Raw genomic sequence first — 14,918 nt, 5'->3', positions numbered from 1 at the left:
AGTCATCTGCCCCCATGCGCATATTCGCCCAACGAGCGACCAGAGCGCTCTCAGAGGACTGCGGCATCTCTCTGAACTGTTGTATAAAGGCTGGGCTCGTTCCCCTCAGCACCAAAACGTTACTGTTTCTGGCTCCGACATGGTTGCTTGTTTGTTTTTTACACCCATGTAAAGACTCTGGGACTACAAGACCAATTTATTTTCACATGGTTTGACAGAATATGATACCGATCGGAAAATTTGGAAATTTGTGGTAAGGTCTTATGGGACCAAACTGCTGAGGTCATCGGTCCCTAAGCTTACACTCTATTTAACCTAACTAAAACAAACTTACGGTAAGGACGATACATACACCCATGCCCGAGGGAGGACTCGAACCTCCGACGGGGGGAGCCACGCGGACCGTGACAAGACGCCCTAGGCCATGCAGCTAACCCACACAGCCATACCGATCGCTTGCACAGTATAATTCCAAAGATAAAAACTGGAAATTATTTCACTAGAAACCCGGAACTTTAGTGAGGTACAGCGTGGCGCAAACCACTGAGTAACTAGAAACTTATCTCGTCTGCCAAGATCTTTACAGTGAATGAATGTCCCATGCTTCTTTACAGAGCGTAGGGGAACGATGCGGGAGACCCGCACCGCCTTACTAGGCAAGGTCCTAATGGAGGTGGTTTGCCGTTGCCTTCCTCCGACCGTAATGGGGGTGAATGATGATGATGATGAAGACGACATAACACCCAGTCATCTCGAGGCAGGAAAAATCCCTGACCCCGCCGGGAATCGAACCCGGGACCCCGTGCTCGGGAAGCGAGAACGCTACCGCGAGACCACGAGGGGCGGACGATCTTTACAGTAAAATTCGAAAAAAGAGAGGAAACTGATATTTCCACTCGGAAATACCTATTTAAGTGATATAACAAACTCCAAATCATCCTTCTAATTTAGAAAGTTAACTAAGGTGTTTCACATGTTTAGAGAACCAGAAAATGTGTCTTCCACCCATCTTTCACCATCTACATGCTCACAGCACAGTCGATTTCCCCTCAATCAACTAAAGATGGGAAATGTGTAGAAGTAGTCAACCAGACAGTTTACATGAGAGGGAATAACTGTTCAGCTCAAACACACGTCCATATTGAATATTCTCAATTTTCCACCTAGAACACCCGCAATATTTAAAGCTGCCCAACGCATACAGAGTATTAATACGCTATTCAGCCGTCTACAGGGCGACAAGGCTATGTCAGCTACTTTTCTGTACTCCAGCTGGCCTCTCCATTCAGACGGTTCCATCCATAAGCCACAAACGTTAATCGTTCCCGCCACAGACCGCTACTGCCGCATGCTGCGTACCTCCAGACTGAATCGTCCTAGAAATCTAGCCACATATACATACATCAAAAAAAGTTTTGTATCACCGTGGTTCCCAGAACTCCATAAGATAGACGTTGACTGTGGATATTGTATCACAGACACAGTCACTTAGACTGTTCAGAGATGTCAAAACCCACCCAAAGGTGTAAACAACCATGCATGAGCAGCGCCTATTAGACCGAGGGGGTCCAACAGCCAATCATTTCCAACCATTCCACCAGGAAGGAGGTACACGGCTCGTGTTACCTGTAGTTCAACGATGCCTAGACGGTCAATACCGCGGTTCGATCGCGTCCGCATTGTTACTTTGTGCCAGGAAGGGCTCTCAGCAAGGGAAGTGTCCAGGCGTCTCGGAGTGAACCAAAGCGATGTTGTTCGGACATGGAGGAGATACAGAGAGACAGGAACTGTCGATGACATGCCTCGCTCAGGCCGCCCAAGGGCTACTACTACAGTGGATGGCCGCTACCTACGGATTATGGCTCGGAGGAACCCTGACAGCAACGCCATCATGTCGGTTGAATAATGCCTTTCGTGCAGCCACAGGACGTCGTTTTACGAATCAAACTATGCGCAATAGGCTGCATGATGCGTAACTTCACTCCCAACGTCCACGGCGAAGTCCATCTTTGCAGCCACAACACCATGCAGTGCGGTATAGATGGGCCCAGCAACATGCCGAATGTACCATTCAGGATCATCATCACGTTCTCTTCACTGATGAGTGTCGCATATGTCTCCAACCAGACGATCATCAGAGACTTGTTTGGAGGCAACCCGGTCAGGCTGTAAGACTTCATTCAGGATAAGGACATGGTTCGACTAGAGTGGCCAGCATGTTCTCCTGACATGAACCCTACCGAACATACATGGGATAGATTGAAAAGGACTATTTATGGACGGCGTGACCCACCAACCACTCTGAGGGATTTACGCCAAAACGCCGTTGAGGAGTGGGACAATCTGGACCAACAGTGAATTGATGACCTTGTGAATAGTATTCCACGATGAATACAGGCATCCATCAATGCAAGAAGACGTGGTACTGGATGTTAGAGATACTAGTGTGTACAGCAGTCTGGACCACCACCTCTGAAGGTCTCGCTGTATGGTGGTACAACATGCAATGTGTGGTTATCTTGAGCAATAAAAAGGGCGGAAATGATGTTTATGTTGATCTCTATTCCAATTATCTGTACAGGTTCCGGAACTCTCGGAACCGAGATGATGCAATTTTCTTTTTTGATTTGTGTATCTTTGATCGCTGTGCTTACAATTAAATATTACGATTACAGCATCAATCGGACGGCATTCGACAATGAGCGAAGTATCGAAAATAAACCCTCCTGACGACTGTGGCTCTAAATAGAAACATCTGTACCATTCTTATGACAACATAATTTTACTTGTTTTCCACGTCAAGACCATATCTTCCCCTACGACAGGACTTAGCTATTTTCTTTACACATGTCACAACACATACACATACCTTATAAGCCCACTGATCACAGCGAGCCTATCGTGCAGCCCCTATGACTAAGTACAGGGTGTTTATAAATGAATATCGGGGTCTTAACGCTTTATAATATTTATTACATTAAACTTACAGTTATAAATGATATGTCAAATGAAAGAGCAACTCGAACAGTTTTACCAAGAACCTTATAAATGTTCAACTTCGCAAACGAAATGTTGTTTCAGCTGATGAATATTTTCTGGATCATGTTGTCTTCAGTGATGAATCGACCTATCGCCTTAGTGGACATGTTAACACTCACAATGCGCGCATCTGGGGCTCAGAAAATCCTCACGAGGTGGTACAAATGCAACGAGATTCCCCTAAAGTGACTGTTTTAAGATGAGCCAGAGAACTTCATTTTCTAGCAAGATGGCGCGCCACCTCACTGGCATAGCAAAGTATGCGGCTAGTTGAACTTCACTGTACCCAAGCGCTTGATAGGCCGCAAGGGGCTTAATGACAGGGCTTGCTTTGCATGGCCTCCACGTTCACCCGACCTAACGCCATGCGATTTTTTCCTTTGGGGCTTCATCAAGGATCCTGTGTACGCGCCTCCACTACCAGCAAACCTCCCTGAATTAAGAAACCGGACTGAAGCAACTGTTGCTACATTCAATGAAGACACTCTTCTCAACGTTTGGGAAGAACTCGTCTATAGACTTGATGTGTGCCGTATGACAAATGGTGCTCACATTGAACATTTATAAGGTTCTTGGTGAAACTGTTTGAGTCGCTCTTTCATTTGACATATCATTTATAACTGTAACTTTAATACAATAAATATTATAGAGCGTTAAAACCCCGATATTCATTTATAAACAGCCTGTATAATACCTTGCCAGAAACTTAATGCTGGTGATACCAAACAATACTGAGCGAAAATCGGCAATGGATGGACTTGTCTCATAAGTTTATTTTTCTTGCGAGAGGTACCAGTGTGTCTTAGAAAAATAAACGTAATCGTCTTAAAGGCCACCAGATGTTAAAAACACGATCGCAATGACAATGTTACTGCCACAACTGGTATTGGTTCTACCAGCGCACACAAGTATCCATGTTAAAAACTATACTGACTTTATGATTAGATTTATGGAATTGTTTCCAAATGGACTGGTTTTCCACACAAATACCACGACACTGAACATAGACGGTGATCACTGTGGTGTGTATTAACAGACCGACAGTTCGGATGCACGTCGCCGGCAGTGTAAGCTCGTAACAAAATCCCCAAATTTAGAAAGTGATTCGTCTAAGGAATGTAGTATGAAACCGGTATTTGCAATTCCCTCATGCCGTCACTGGGCATTTCTCCAGTAGTTGTAACACATTCTGTCTCGATGCCAGGCTAGAGGTTCTGTGATATATCCACCGGGTTATAGGTGATGGTTGATTAAAAATACACATACAGTCGATGGTGAGCTACGCAATGCTAGATTGAGGTCGTAAGAAATGTACACTAGTTATTCAGATCTATACTGCTACGCTTTCTGGTAAAAATGTTGTCGGCGATTTGGAATCAAGTCTTTCCATTCAACCACACACACATGCGTTGGGTCCTATCGAGAAGTCTTTTAATCATTAAGCCACTAGTGAATCCTGTTCGTGGAACTCTCATCTCTGGAAATGAGTCACCTCTTTCGAACCTATCTGCTATAGTAAAAATTCCAACTTGGTTTGTTAGGCAGTCCCTATGCATCTTGCAACTGTTCCATAGACTCTGCCCCGCCATCTCTGCAGCTTGGTGCATGTGATCGTTCCATTTTAAATCGGAAGTGAGCAGAAGTCGGAGAGAGCTATGTTTACCACCTTCTGCAGCTCGTGCAGGAATAGAGAAAGCTGAGTTAGTGCGACAAGACCGTGTTTTGGCCACTCGGTGGAAATGGGAACATGTTGCCCTGTGATGCATTATTGCGGCCAAGATAGACACGAAGCCCACGCCCACCTCAGTAGTGCAAGTTTATATACCAACTAGCTCCGCAAATGACGAAGAGATTGATGAAATGTATGATGAAATAAAAGAAATTATTGAGATAGTGAAGGGAGACGAAAATTTAATAGTCATGGGTGACTGGAACTCGATAGTAGGAAGGAAGCGAAGTAGGTGAATAAGGAATGGGTGTAAGGAATGAAAGAGGAAGCCGCCTGGTAGAATTTTGCACAGAGCATAACTTAATCACAGCTAACACTTGGTTCAAGAATCATGAAAGAAGGCTGTATACATCGAAGAAGCCTGGGGATACTTGAAGGTTTCAGATAGATTATCTAATGGTAAGATAGAGATTTAGGAACTAGGTTTTAAATTGTAAGACATTTCCACGGCAGATGTGGACTCTGACCACAATCTGTTGGTTATGAACTGTGGGTTAAAACTGAACAAACTGCAAAAAGGTGAGAATTTAAGGAGATGGGACCTGGATAAACTGACAGAACCAGAGGTTGTACAGAGTTTCAGGGAGAGCATTAGGGAATGATTGACAAGAATGGGGTAAAGAAATACAGTAGATGAAGAATGGGTGGCTTTGAAAGGCAGCAGAGGATAAAAGTAAGTAAAAAGACGAGGGCTAGTAGAAATCTTTGGGTAACAGAAGAAATACTGAATTTAATTGATGAAAGGAGAAAATATAAAAATGTAGTAAATGAAGCAGGCTAAAAGGAATACGAACCTCTCAAAAATGAGATCGACAGGAAGTGTAAAATGGCTAAGCAGGGATAGCTAGAGGACAAATGTAAGGATGTAGAGGCATATATCACCAGGAGTAAGATAGAAACTGCCTACAGGAAAATTAAGGAGACCTTTGAACAAAAGAGAACAACTTGTATGAATATCAAGAGCACAGATTGACAACCAGTTCTGAGCAAACAAGGCAAAGCAGAAAGATGGAAGGACTATATAGAAGGTCTACACAAGGGCGATGTACTTAAGGACAATCTTATGGAAATGGAAGAGCATGTAGACGAAGATGAAATGGGAGATAGGATACTACGTGAAGAATTTGACTGAGCACTGAAAGATCTAAGTCTAAACGAGGCCCCTGGAGTAGACAACATTCCATTAGAACTACTGATAGCCTTAGGAGAGCCAGCCTTGACGAAACTCTACCATCTGGTGAGAAAGATGTATGAGACAGGCGAAATACCCTCAGACTTCAAGAAGAATATAATAATTCCAATCCCAAAGAAAGTAGGTCTTGACAGATGTGAAAATTACCAAACTATCAGTTTAATAAGTCATGGCTGCAAAATGCTAACACGAATTCTTTACAGACGAATGGAAAAACTGGTGGAATCCGACCTCGGGGAAGATCAGTTTCGATTCCGTAAGAATGTTGGAACACGTGAGGCAATACTGACCTACGACTTATCTTAGAAGATAGAGTAAGGAAAGGCAAACCTACGTTTCTAGCATTTGTAGACTTAGAGAAAGATTTTGACAATGTTGACTGGAATACTCTCTTTCAAATTCTCAAGGTGGCAGGGGTAAAATACAGGGAGCGAAAGGCTGTTTACAATTTGTACACAAACCAAATGGCAGTTGTAAGAGTTGACGGGCATGAAAGGGAAGCAGGGTGTGAGACAGGGATGTAGCCTATCCCCGATGTTATTCAATCCGTATATTGTGCAAGCAGTAAAGGAAACAAAAGAAAAATTTGGAGTAGGACTAAAATCCATGGGAAAGAAATAAAAATTTTGAGGTTCGCCGATGACATTGTAATTCTGTCAGAAACAGCAAAGAACCTGGAAGAGCAGTTGAACGGAATGTACAGTGCCTTGAAAGGAGGATATAAGATGAAGATCAGCAAAAGCAAAACGAAGCTAATGGAATGTAGTCGAATTAAATCAGGTGATGCTGAGGGAATTAGATTAGGAAATGAGACGCTTAAAGTAGTAAATGAGTTTTGCTGTTTGGGGATCAAAATAACGGATGAAGTAGAGAGGATATAAAATGTAGACTGGCAATGGCAAGGAAAGCGTTTGTGAAGAAGAGAAATTTGTTAACATCGAGTATAGATTTAAGTGTCAGGAAGTCGTTTCTGAAAATATTTGTATGGAGTGTAGCCATGTATAGAAGTGAAACATGGACGATAAATAGTGTAGACAAGAAGAGAATAGAAGCTTTCTAAATGTGGTGCTACAGAAGAATGCTGAAGATTAGATGGGTAGAATGCATAACTAATGAGGAGGTATTGAATAGAACTGGGAGAAGAGAAATTTGTGTCACAACTTGACAAGAAGAAGGGATCGCTTGGTAGTACATATTCTGAGGCATCAAGGGATCACCAATTTAGTATTGTAAGGCAGCGTGGGGGGTAAAAATCGTAGAGGGAGATCAAGAGATGAATGCACTAAGCAGATTCAGAAGGATGTAGGTTGCAGTAGGAACTGGGAGATGAAGAAGCTTGCACAGGATAGAGTAGCACGGAGAGCTGCAGCAAAACAGTCTCTGGACTGAAGACCACAAGAACAACAACAATAATGTAAAAATATCTTTGTAGACAAGTTTCTAGTTACTCAGTGGTTTGCAGCACGCTGCACCTCGCTAAAGTTCTGGGTTTATAGAGAAATAATTTCCAGTCTTTATCTTTGGAATTATATTGTACAAGCGATCGGTGTGATATTCTAGTAAACCATGTAAAAATGACGTGGTCTTGTAATCCCAGAGTCTTGATATGGGTGTAGGAAACAAAAAAACCAACCATGTAGGAGCCAGAAACAGTATCGTTTTTGTGCCGAGGGGAACCACCCCAGCTTTTATACAACAGTACGGAGAGTTGCTGCGGTCTGCTGAGAGCGCACTGGTCGCCCATTGGCCCAGTGTGTGCGTGGGGTCAGTGGCTCGTGACTGCCACAGTGGATGACCGCCCGCTTTCGCAGAAAATATATTGTGCTGCAAGGAGTTTATACGGTGAATGTGCTTGTACCGGCCGGTGTGGCCGAGCAGTTCTAGGCCCTGCAGTCTGTAACCGCGCGGCCGCTACGGTCGCAGGTTCGAACCCTGCCTCGGGCATGGACGTGTGTGATGCCCTTAGGTTAGTTAGGTTTAAGTAGTTCTAAGTTCTAGGGGACTGAAGACCTCAGATGTTAAGTCCTATAGTGCTCAGAGCCATTTGAAGTATATGTACGAGTGTCTGGTGGTCGTTAGCTATATGCAGGATGCAGAATTGGTGATTTTGTATGGCGTAGGATACAAATTGTGGGTTTACTACATCGATACGGTATATGGTGATATAGCCAAGTTGGAGATCGGCTTCACAGTGAAATATGCAAGTTTTGCTCAATGATAGCAGAGCAGTGCAACTGAGGAAGTGTCTTTCCATATTTCATGGCCACTTTTGCAGGGTTTAACTGTCAGTGCAATATGGCGATCTGTACAAAATAGTTTTGCCACTTGAAGTCTCATCTGCAGAAAAAAATGGCGGACGTTGTTCCCACACTGGCAGCAGCAGCTGTTTGGCAGGTAAATTTAGTAATAGCCAATCCGAATGCTGTATTCAGTCACAAGATGTCCTTTGTGCTGGGGCATAGGAGCCAAAACAAAAAAACAAAAAACAAAAAAAAAAGGTTGGAGGTTTCCTGAGGGGTTGGGGGGAGGATGGGGATGGGGAGGGGTGGGGGAACAATAGGTTAAGGACCTATGAATCAAAAAGGTACATTATCCCCAGGGGGTCATTACCTGTCAATCAAAAGAGAACAATAGGTTTGCCCCTGAGTGCATACTTGCCCCTGATTTAGGCAACCTGCCTGAAAATACCAAGAAATCTGGAAAGATAGGTAGCTGTTACACAGGTCGATTCAAAATTTCTACTACAGAACTCTAGGTGTTGTAGAGGGGACTTAGTAGATTATGTTTTATCAGGAGCCCATGTCTGGAATTGTAATGTTTAGAAACTAGTTTGAAACTAGGATCGCTTTCAAATCTCGCTCTTCATGCTACGCGCACAAGCTGAGTAGAGAGCGCGGTTATTAGTCCTTGTAACTATGACGTCACATAACACTTTCGTCCGACTACAGCTACGGCTGCGAGAAATTGTTAGGTTCGAAGTTAGCAGGGTTGGCCATTGTGCTCCACGGACACGCTGCACTGTCGACTTCGAAGAGGACGTCCTTAATCACGTAGAGAACCTAAGTACTTGAAACGTAGCCCACGCTATGTGCTCCTACAGCACACAGGTCGGAGTTCGTTGTCTCCACTGAATGCGTACTGTGGAGCAGGAGATTTGGAAGTGGTTCAAGCCTCAAACTGATTGTCTAAACAGTACATTTCCGGAAATGGATTCCTTTTCAAAACTTCATCTACTAAGTCCGCTCTACAAACCCTATAAGCCTGTAATAGGTATTTTGAATCACCCTGTAACAGAATATAGAATTTTCTATTTGCTCACAACTGAGTTCTATGGAGAAATGCAGTATAATAGCCATTTAAGCGTTCTTAAACATTTTATTACTCACATAAAAGACTTGGGGAGAGACATAACAACCGATACTTGGCATACTAGTGTTACACTTGCCAGAACCTTGATGGACTTCAGCTCACTATAATGGGAATATTACACATAACTAAATGTGAAATTTCTGTTGATCTCTGGCCCAATAAACACAAAGATGTTGAATTTAAATTGCCTTGGCTTTATGAAACAAATGAGTCGGTTATCACTGGTAATTCAAACCGCGATCGGGTTATAGCCGGTTTCTTATCTCAGGGTCGCTGATAAGAGCTTCTGTTGCCAGGTTACGCACTTGGGCGACTAACATCCCTCACCCTCCATTCCTCTCCTTCCCCATCCCCCCCCCCTCCCCGAGAACCATCGGAAATTGTTCTAAGTTATCCAGGAAACACCCACCCCTTCCTTCCCCCTCACTCCTCCCCTTTTCCCTCTCCCTGGACCAACGAGATTCAAGAAACCCCTCCCCCTCTTCATCTTTTAGAGCTGGACAAGTACGCACAGCCTGATCCTCTCCCTATCTGTTAAGCCCCAGAGTGAACTCATTCACTTAAATGAGTTCACTCTGGAGCTGTACAGATGGGGAGAGGATCAGTCTGTGCCTGGTTGTTAATAATAAATTATTGTTAATATTGACATTCGTGATAATCTTGCATCTGTACTAAATTTATGGAATTCATTAGCAATTATAGAATCTTTCTGACATTAGCTGCATTAGGCATGAAGATATTATCCACTGGTGACACATGAAATGACGTATGGAACTTTGTGTCGGTCCTGGAAGAGTGCTCGGATAGCCAAAGCTGTTAAGACAACCACTTGTAACATGCAGGAAATTCGAATTCGAGTCCCTTTCCAGCACAAATCCTTATGTGTCACCACTAGGTAATATCTTCATATGTAATGCATTTAGTATCAGAAAGGTTCCGCAACTGTGAATAAATTTCACGCAATAATGTTGTTGTAATTACGTTAAGTCACATCACTCGAAGTGTATTCCTTAATAACAACCTAAATTTACGTGATTTTCGTCATTCATGCACCCAGAAGACATAACATGGAGGCAGATGTGTCAGTACTCCCACTTCTCCAAAATTTTTCTTTTTTATCCACAGTTTTAGTATTTTTCCATACTTTCCACGATTTCACGTATTTATCCACAATTTTACGTATTTTTCCATAATTTTACGTAGTTTATCCAATTACGCGAGTTCCATCCTACTTTTCTCGACGCCAGGTCAACATCAAGTCGCGCTGCACCTTCATGTCGATATCATGACACTCTCACCCAGTCACAATGCAGCATGTGCCCAAAAGTATTTGAATTATTTATCATTGCTGTACCACTAATACATTACTAGTATGTGATGCATAGAATTCAAAAGATACCCAGTCACAATGCAGCATGTGCCCAAAAGTATTTGAATTATTTATCATTGCTGTACCACTAATACATTACTAGTATGTGATGCATAGAATTCAAACGATACATGTTGGACAGCACACTGCAGTATCTAAAAAAATTATTGCTACCAAAAACTTACCTGCGCATTAACAATGAGTGACACCAAGCCGATGCATTACTACTAACCTGCCACAACACGTTATTTTTACAAATTAACCCTGCAGTATTATTAGTTTGTGACAATACTATAAGACTCATAAGAAAACAAGGGAAAAGCCCGCATACATCTTTCAACAACACATCGCTACAAACAATTACAGAAACACAATATTGTAACAAAATATGACGATTCTCTGCAATGCATTAATTAACGCGAAAATAATTTCTTAATATACCTACTCTAAGTACACTGTCGAAGATTTCATACCCCCAACACTAATAACAGTTAAGATGATTCAAATGGTTCAAATGGCTCTGAGCACTATGGGACTCAACTGCTGTGGTCATAAGTCCCCTAGAACTTAGAATTACTTAAACCTAACTAACCGAAGGACATCACACACATCCATGCCCGAGGCAGGATTCGAACCTGCGACCGTAGCGGTCGTGCGGTTCCAGACTGTAGCGCCTTTAACCGCTCGGCCACTCCGGCCGGCCTAAGATGATTCTCCAAAGTCAAACACGTAATAACAATTAACCTACCACCAACTGGATTCACCTTGCTAGCAACACAAGGACATTGACTACTGAAAACGAAAATGTTTTACACAAACTTGATAAACCATCTCTTCCCGATTCCTGTGACTATCGTGTGCACCACCTTCGAGGTCCCGTGGCCGTGATGCCAGGCGTACAGAGTGCTAACGTCTCTCTGACAAGTGTTACACATCTGTAAGCCGTTCAGCCAGGAAAGCTCCACCAAGTGTACAATACAGCGTTCATTAGCTCCAAGCAACTGAACGATATCTTCCTGTGCATCAGACATTTTCCGCCCTACGTGTGTCGCTAGCAGTAACGGTCGAATTTGTTTCCCCGAATCTCCAATTGCAAACGTCAAGAACATCTATAGGCACTCACTGCCCGGTGAGCGAAACAGGAGCCGCGGATTGCCCAGAGAGTGGCATTATCGCAGGAAGCCGGTGCTTGATAAGACGGCCAGTGCGTCACCTGCCGTAAACGCTCTGTATCCAGCAGACACTAAATGCAGGCACCAGCAAAATGTTCTAATTTTTTTCTTATTATACATTTCTCTAAATACCGAGAATAATACCAGTAATGACATACCACTACATGCAGCAAAGGTTTCCCATACAACAATAATGTATTATGTGTCATGTTGACGATTGTGATGGGCTCATTAAATACATGTCTTGGTTAGGTATGCAGCGGCAAACAGTCATCGACGTTTGACAAGGCGCGTCTGCACAGTACTTCCTACAAAGAAGAAAAACTAAATAAAAGGTTATATTCTACCCATATAGTTAATAAGGTCGCTGACCGCACTTCATAGCAATGATTCTTTTGTTGCTTTTAGAAATGCTGTACACACTCTTTACTAAGTTAAAGACTTGTTCCCAAAACCAGTAACGTACTGCAGCAGTTGTTACCAGAGTGCTCCACCTACCATCTTCGAAGGATGGCATGGGTATAACACGTCTTACTGTATTTTATCCTTATAAGCATTTTGTCTTATTTATTGTAAATCTAGTAAGGTTTCTATTACTTTCTAAACTAAATTACAGGTCTGATGATGGTCATGTGATATAACCGAAACCGGTCACCTATGTTCTAGTAACATACGTGGTGTGATTAAGACTGAATTTTAAAAACAAAAAAATTTTAAAAAATATAATCACTGTTCCAAAAATGTTTATTAAAACACTAGTATTACATGAACTCAACTTGGACGACACTCTTTGTGCGAAAACACTGTCGAGAACTGACATCCACAGCTGGTTGCAAACATTTCGCGTAATAGTAGAAAAATTTGAGCTTGTACAGTGGCACATAGGTAGTCGTTTCATCTTCTCCTTCTTCTTCCCTCACTCTGTATGCAAGCGGTGGAATGTGCCCCCCGCCGCTGACTTGCAAAAAATGCAGGATGAACATAAATAAAAGCGACAAACTGCAGGGACAGATTTCTGACTCGAAAGGGAGGAAGAAAGGTCTTATGAACATGTGTCCAGTAATGCATCATTGTCACAGTAGATGACGTTGATGAATGAAAGTTCCACTGACCATGCGCCGTGTGTTCCTTGTGTATTTCAAGCTGTAAGATTGACGCAGCATACTATCAGTAGCAGAATGGTGTAGTATTCGTATCGAGAACGAGGCGAGATGTTTATGTACGGCCAAGCAGATGGAAACAGTCGAGAGGCAGCAGGGCTATACCAACACAAGTACCCTCGAAGACACCAGTCACATCATACAACATTTCAACTCCCTCCACATTCGTCTGTCTGAAAGGATCCATGATCACACAAACGCCCAAATGGGCTTGAAATGTTGCGTCATGTGGCTGGTGTCTGCGAGGGTACTTGTTTTGGTATAACCGTGCTTCCTCTAGACTATTTACATCTGCTTGGCCGTACACAGACACCATCTTGGTTTGCTCCCGACATGAATACCGTACTGCCTACAGTACGCTGCATCACACACACAGCCTACAGCACACAGGGAACACATGACACATGGGCAGGAGAACTTTTATTCGTCAGTGCCATCTACCGTGACAACGATGCATTTCCAGACACACGTTCATAGGCTTTTCCCTCCACTTCCAGTTAGAAATCCATTCCTGCAGTTTGTCGGTCTTATTAATGTTCAACCTGTATATACGGCTACACCACCCAAATTCGACTGAGTAATGGGCAGCCATCATACTAAGGCATCGGCTCTCTGAGGTCACAACACATGTGTCCGTGTAAGATAAATGTGGCCATAGACATTTATGCAGCACACATGATGGCATCCTGAAAAGTAATTCTTTATGTGAAAACGTTCAAAGATTTTTAAAAAAGCGAACGCTATTATCATGCTAAACCTATGGTCTTCATATTTATTTCTCAACATAGAAAAAGTAGTGATGAACCAATTCGCCCAACAAGAGACAAGTTTGTTGATACCGTCACTGTGGAATATTTGATGGAGCTACAACCTCACCTCTCCTTGCACTGCTTCTTGGCTGTGAAAGTGAAGTCTTAGGAGGTGTTCTTTAAGTTTCGGAAACAGATAAAAATCGGGTGGTGCCAAGCTGGGACTGTATGGCGGTGTATCTGCCTGGTGGTTGTTCACTCGACGCACCAGGCAGGCCGTACAGGCAGCCACCATGCCAGGAGGACGTGGGTAAATGGCCTTCAGCAACACCGAGATATTTTCTTGCGTGGTCTGGGTTGTTTACCGCAGAGTTAGACTGTGCCTCCACAGCGTCTGGGGGATCAAGCCAGCCGAAAGGTAGATAAGAGAGCCTGTCGCAGCAGAAAACGATGTCAGCAGGGCACTATTCTGCTAGACAAGGTCACACGCACTCGCAGCGCCGCACAGATATTCATCCACCGCTGGAACGCGCGAAGTCAGCTTCGCGCTGAGCCTCAAGTAGGCAGTACCCAGTTCTGTCTCAGCGCTCCACGTGTGCAGACCCGACCTATTTCGTCCTGGTCTGCACCAGCAGTGCGTCAGTTGCCATACGCCGACAGCACCAGCCCACTAACAACCCAGCTCTTCACGCTGGCACCAACCGCGACTCTGGGTTTCGTCGTGTAGGCATATCACAGACAACTTCACAGAACAAATATTTCTGTTGTAGTCAATCAGGGTAACAGAATGAGATTTTCACTCTGCAGCGGAGTGTGCGCTGATATGAAACTTCCTGGCAGATTAAAACTGTGTGCCCGACCGAGACTCGAACTCGGGACCTTTGCCTTTCGCGGGCAAGTGCTCTACCATCTGAGCTACCGAAGCACGACTCACGCCCGGTCCTCACAGCTTTACTTCTGCCAGTATCTCGTCTCCTACCTTCCAAACTTTACAGAAGCTCTCCTGCGAACCTTGCAGAACTAGCACTCCTGAAAGAAAGAAAGGTTCGCAGGAGAGCTTCTGTAAAGTTTGGAAGGTAGGAGACGAGATACTGGCAGAAGTAAAGCTGTGAGGACCGGGCGTGAGTCGTGCTTCGGTA

Source organism: Schistocerca cancellata, chromosome 4 (assembly GCF_023864275.1).
Source record: "Schistocerca cancellata isolate TAMUIC-IGC-003103 chromosome 4, iqSchCanc2.1, whole genome shotgun sequence".
Taxonomy (NCBI): domain Eukaryota; kingdom Metazoa; phylum Arthropoda; class Insecta; order Orthoptera; family Acrididae; genus Schistocerca; species Schistocerca cancellata.
This window is presented reverse-complemented; position numbering follows the sequence as displayed.